This window comes from Syngnathoides biaculeatus, chromosome 20 (assembly GCF_019802595.1).
Source record: "Syngnathoides biaculeatus isolate LvHL_M chromosome 20, ASM1980259v1, whole genome shotgun sequence".
Classification (NCBI taxonomy): domain Eukaryota; kingdom Metazoa; phylum Chordata; class Actinopteri; order Syngnathiformes; family Syngnathidae; genus Syngnathoides; species Syngnathoides biaculeatus.
In genome coordinates this window covers 8,238,039-8,244,038 of record NC_084659.1, presented here as the reverse complement: position 1 = coordinate 8,244,038, position 6,000 = coordinate 8,238,039, and the positions used below count along the sequence as shown (strand labels likewise).

Below are 6,000 nucleotides of genomic sequence, written 5' to 3'. Positions count from 1 at the left end.
TTAAAAAAAAAAAAAAACAACAACAAAAACTTGTGACTGGAACCTGTGTGCTACTTTTCTGACCTCAGTTTGTGGAGATGCTGTGTGGCTCCTGGCTTTTCCACACCTTTCTTTCCTGTTTTGCACAAGCCTTCAAGGTGGACGCCGGCTGGAGTGTAGCTGCTGAGGCGCTGGCGTCGTCTTCGCGCCTCTGTAAAAACAAACAAAAAAAAAAAAACAAAAGAGAATGATGGAGCGCGCCAATGAACTGAAGACTTGTTGGATGTGAGCGAGTGAAAGAGAGCGAGGCCGCCTCTTGTATCCTGTGAAGCTCTTGCCCTTTCTTTTTGCCTTGACAACGTGCCCCATGTGGTGATGTGAATGTGCAAAGGCCGCCCTCGGTCCACCTTTATTGGCTTTTTAAGCGCATGTAAAACCATTTAAGAAAAACTTATTTAAGGAGAAAAAAAAAAGAGAACTGTAAGCCTTGCGATGATGATGTGTTTGTTTCACTTTGTTTTGCTTGAAAGACTGGAGAGAGAGAGAGAGAGAGAGAGAGAGAGAGAGGGCAAAAAGCGCAATAGCATTATCGAAGTTAAAGGTGGAACCTTTATCCGGTTGACGCTGCAGACCTTGATGACCATTAGTATACGGCGGCGCCTCGAGATGCGAGTTTCTTTCGTTCCGCGACCACAAAAAAAAAGTCTCTCGTGTATAAAAATGTGCACATAATGCCAGAATTAAATGGAATCTGAATTTGCCTCAATTCAATGGACATTGTGCTGCTCATTCTGGTGTGCACAGCCACCAGAGGACAGTGTAATAAAGACATACATCGAGAGTCATCAGAAAGAATAGTAGTCATTCTACGTAGAGGATAAAGCATATATGCCTGTGGGTATGGTTATATTGCTTTGCAAATAGACATATACTGAAAAAGATGCCATTAATTAGTCCGTTTGGGGTTTTTTTGCCCGCAAGCCAAAGCAAAGAATCGGCCCAACGACTCTTCGTATCCCACAAAAAACACGCACGTTCGGTCACTTGTATCTCAAGACGCCGCCGCTTACCGCACGTTGACCCATCCCGATGAAAACGGCGCTGCCTCTGAACAGGTTCGGACCCGTCCCGTTGCACCCGTTAACGCTGTCCGGCCGTCACGTTCCGCAGCCCGAAGCCGCTCGCAGGGTGTCCGCTGGTCACGCTGGCTGTCAAACATATCAAAAGACATGGAGATGGAGCAGGTGGGAGTAAGTGCGTAGACTTCTAAATTAGCCGTGTCCTTCATGTAGCCAAGCTGAATAAACACTGTGTGTCGAAGCCCTACCAGCCATGTGTACATACGCACCACCGAGTGACAGCCAAGATAAAGTTTCCACCTTGTAACATTTTCTAGGAAGTCAAGTGCAGATGTCCTCCTAGTTCAGTATTATAGCAGGTGTTACATGCAGGGTGGGGGGGAGAACAAAAAGACTTTTACTAGACCATATTTGAAAGATAAAGAGTATCTTATCTAGAGATCAAAACAGCCCAGGGGGGGATAGAAGGTGAGCTTCTCTAACTTTGTTATAATTAATTGTATACCTGTGTATGTAAATACAATGCATTCCTATTTTGCAGTCCAGAACAAAATACTATTTGTAATATAGAATAAACTTTATTAAGAAACCAAGGATCATCTTGTTTATTTGTTTTTGTTACGCACAAAAAAATTTGAGCGGCACCACAGCCAAAATATTAGGTACACCGAATTAGCTCTAATGGCATCGCCTCCAACCAATAGGAAGACAGCGTGGAAATGACGTCACACGCAATCACAGCCGCTCTCGACAGCTGCAAACGCGAATTGGATCGGGGCGAAAATTGGGAAATTAAACAAAAATAAACTGCGCGTTGGTTGACTTGACAGGGGAGACTTTGAGCAACAGTTTGACCGCCGAGGTAAGCCGACTTTACCGTTTTAACTAGTCCAAACTGGTGGACTGCACAATCTTGGACACTCCGTGAACTGGAGCCCTTCAGAATAGCTCAATTGAAAGGCTTTAAAAATGATTCTTTGACATATTGCTAAGGTTTAATGCAGGCATGCTGTTCTTTTCCGACAATGCTTTTCACAAAATGTTAGTTTTGGTATTCCGGTAAACTTTAGGATAGACCTAAAGAGTTAGTCTTAACAGGTGAACCTCATTCGACCTTGTGGAAACTTGGATATCCAACGGTTGAATATTTTTCAGTACTTTTGTACTACTTTCAGTACTGGAACCATGTGCCAAAAGACAAAAGTCAGGTAGCTCCATGATTGCACCAATAAAATTCCTGCTTGGGATACAAATTCCAATTTTAACAAGTTCACATTTTGACATCTGGAGACCACGACGACGTCTAATAATTGCTCACTAGTACCTCGCTCGTGTAAGTGAAACTACTTTTTCCATGTCAGCATTTTGTAGTACTTAGGACACTTGCATATTGTTTTCAGGACACCCAAAGATGCTTTTCAAGTCGACAGAAAGAATGCGGTCACGTGAACTCTGGTTTGTGAACTTTGAGTCGATCTTCTCCTGAACACGTGAAGAAATCCTTTGCGCCGAAACCAACAGATACCACGCAGCGACGCGAGCGAGTCCAAGGACGAGGGGGAGAAATCCTCGGGACGTCGGTAAAGCGGGGTCCCCAGAACATCCGACGACCGCCTTGATGCTGCAGCCAAAGGTTTCGCGGGTACGCTCTCCCGGCCAGCCGCTTGGCTCCCAGGTAGCTGCTGCGGCATCCCTCCCTGTAAATCCTCCTCCCCCGAGGGATGATGTCAGGGAGGGATGCTCGCTGCACTACAACGGGACTAAAAGTGGCACGGTTATTTCTGTTGAATGTCAGCGGAAGATCACGGAAGGGGGGGGGGGGGGGGGGAACGGACTGCGGGAGGTTTTCGTTCCAGACAATCTGGCCGACGTTTTTTGCAGGCATTCGGCGAGCCGGGCCGGTTGTGAATGGAAAACTGCACTGCAGCGGAGGGATGCTAATGAAGGCGAGGGGAAAACAACACGGACAAAATGCGGGCAGAAAATAAAATGGCTACATTTAAAAAAAAAAGACTTGACAGTATCGGGAGTGGGTATCACGCAGAGCTTAAAGGTTTTACACCCCAAGAAATAGTAAATGCTGTAAGTGCCATTATTGTGATCAATATAATGGCAATTCCTAAAATGTGTATTTTTTTTTTTTTTTGTCAGCTACTTTAACATGAAACACAATTGTTTTTGGGGACAGTGAATACTTCAAAAAGAGGGCATTTAAGGTGTTTATCCTAATGTAAAACTAAACCTAAAAAAAAGTCCATGTAATACTCGTGTAAAGTTTTGCTTTAAAGTGCCTCCAATGAGAAATGCCATAGATGAGCTAGCACATCACGAGTTGTGGTGTTGTAACTCTTTGAGTTATGGATATTTAGATGCAAAATATATAGACAGACAATAGAACACTCGCGCATATGGAGCTCGTGCACGTGACCTCACCATTTTCATGGCGCCATATTGCCGGTCAAAAAGAGCTGCTCGACAGTGTGGGGGACGTTGAACCGGGGGGGAATATTCAAAATACCCGAGACTTGTTGTGCTTTTGGTTGTTACAACAGACGAGACAGATATTCAAGGAGTGCTCAAATGAGTCCAATGCGTATTTAAAAAAAGAAAATAAACCGTCTGTCGCACATAGGTTTACGCTTCAGTGTACGCGGGCTGAAACCTATCCCAGCGGTTTATTTTCTTTCTTTAAATACGCATTGGACTCATTTGAGAACAATGCAAATTAAAAAAAAAAAAAAATGGAGAGGTTTACCGAAGTTTAACATGTGGCTGCAACGCTCTTCCGTGTACGTGGAGCCGACTTGGTCTTTTTTTTTTTTTTTTTCCCCAATCATAGTTAATGAATGCGAGTTTGTGTAAAACCAGGGGTCATTTGTGTAAATATTGCCATTTGTATTGAAAAAATCTGAGTGGCTCCATCACAATGTGGGATTTATTCCTGATTGAGCAATGAAGTATTTGTACGCGTCCAGACTTTTCTACACTTTCGAACTTTTCCGTGTAAATCTCGACGACTTACTCACCAGATCCATGTGTAGATCCGAGACAAGCGGAAGCGGGTTGACAGTCCAATTTCTTATCGGCGAAAACATCGACTTCGGCATTAAATACGGGTCATCTACCCCAAGTGTCTAATTTTTTTCACGTACCTTTTGTTTATCACCACCTTCTAAATGTTTAACGGTATCGGACAAAACCCTGGGCGTTGTGCTATAAGATATATTTTCGTTTCGTCACAATGGGCTTAGCATTGAAGAATGCTTTGTTTGACCGGCGCTACCGGCCAGTCACATGACTTCGCTGACGTAGGTGGACGAGCGCTGTAGTCCTTCTACTCTGAGGAACACGACTTACCGAGTTGAAACGTCGGAACGTATATCCGTACACCAGAAGGAGCAGCGTCGTGTCCAGTGAGGTGAAGCAAAAAATGTGGCGACAGAACCTTCTGAAGAACTTTAATGAAAACGTGACCCCCCCCCCCCCCCCCAAAAAAAGAGCAAGAAAGTGAGCGGGATGAAGGCGGGAGATGAGGACGAAGAAGCGAGACGCTCGTCGGAGCGCAAAGCGGCACGCTTTGATATAAAAAGCCGTGTCGCAGGTGCGGCGTCACGTCTCTTCACACATGCTGATTGTTTTGACCGAGATAATTGGGCCCCTGTCTGCCCGTGTTGTGCCACGGATAGTTGTTTCAACACCTGCCAAACACGGGATCGCCGCAGCCGTGCCGGCGCCATGGCAACGCCGCGCGAGCCCATCTAATTGGCTGCCCCGCAGATGCCGAACGCGCCTGCGGTTCTGCGCTCTCGAGAATCCGAAAGCGCCGACGGGCACAACTTTAGAGCACATCGTGAAAAGTTGAAGTGAATCGTTCATTGGACAACATTTACAATTAGCTTTAGCATGCGCAAAATAATTCATTCTCACTTTCAAGTTATCGATAATTTACATTCATTTCATTGACCAATTATTTCATGTAATGTGTATTTATACAATTTTTTTTTTTTTGTATTTTCAAAAAAATCTCTCATCTTGTAGTTGCACAATTAAATTAATGGCATGTGTGGGAAATTATTTTTTTTAATTTACAAGAAATCAATTAACCAATTGTTGTTTTTTTTTGTTGTGCATTTATTGACCTCACTAAATAATAATCAAATCAATTTATGTTCAAGGTGCTGCGATTCCCTGGCAACCGCTTGAGGGCGTGCCCCGCCTCTGGACGGCGATTAACTGGGACTGGCGCCGGCGACTTACGTGAGAAGCGCTAAAGAAAATGGAGGCGTGTTACAGGTAGATTTGTAAACATTTTTAAAATATGTATACAAAATTTTTTTTTTTTTTTTTTTAGAAATAAATCAATTTAATTAGACCATTTTTAAAAAAATGGGCAAAATTGATGGAAGAAATGAAAGTAGTGAAGTGAAGTAGGCCAATCCAATTTTGGTGAAGTGATTTAAAATGACTATTGAATTTGATTCAATTTTCCAGCGAATAATTTTCATGTCGGGTATTCTGCAAATGACTTTGATAATGTAAATGTTCGGTGGGTCAGATTTAAGGAAGCGAGCGATCTGTTTTTCCGAGCTTGCCCTCATTGTCGAGGTTGTGATCTGGGCCCCGTCCTCCATCCCCTCCGAGCGGCAGCGCCACGCCACGCCGTTTATCGATCTTTCGAGTCGGGACCGGATTGGCCGAGCGCCTTTTAAGACGTCGTCAGACCTTTTCCTCCAATCGACAGTCAAGTCGTTTGTCCTTCCCGGCGGGGTCAAGAGTCCCTGATGCGAAACCAAAAAAGAGCTGACAAAGGATGAAAAGTAACTCTCCCCGGGTTTTTTTTCTTCTTCCTTCCTCCTTAAAGGCCGAGCGCTTTTTATTGTTGTTGATGCACTTGTGCCGTCCTTTGTCTAATTTAGCATCCACGGCTTCGCGGCAACTCCTG

The 6,000-nt window shown here is 44.2% G+C and overlaps 1 long non-coding RNA gene across 5 annotated transcripts in view; it reads left to right on the top strand.

Annotated features, from left to right (window-relative positions):
• The first annotated feature begins 1,781 nt into the window (after window positions 1–1,781).
• The window catches only part of LOC133493352 (uncharacterized), a 46,624-nt gene continuing 42,405 nt past the window's right edge, over window positions 1,782–6,000 (top strand). For 4 of the 5 annotated variants that reach the window (XR_009792959.1, XR_009792958.1, XR_009792954.1 and 1 more), the window contains exons 1-3: window positions 1,782–1,920; window positions 2,459–2,700; window positions 5,234–5,351. This is a non-coding gene — a long non-coding RNA (uncharacterized LOC133493352). The remainder of the gene's footprint in view (window positions 1,921–2,458; window positions 2,701–5,233; window positions 5,352–6,000) is intronic. The other variant, XR_009792955.1, reaches the window with a different exon arrangement.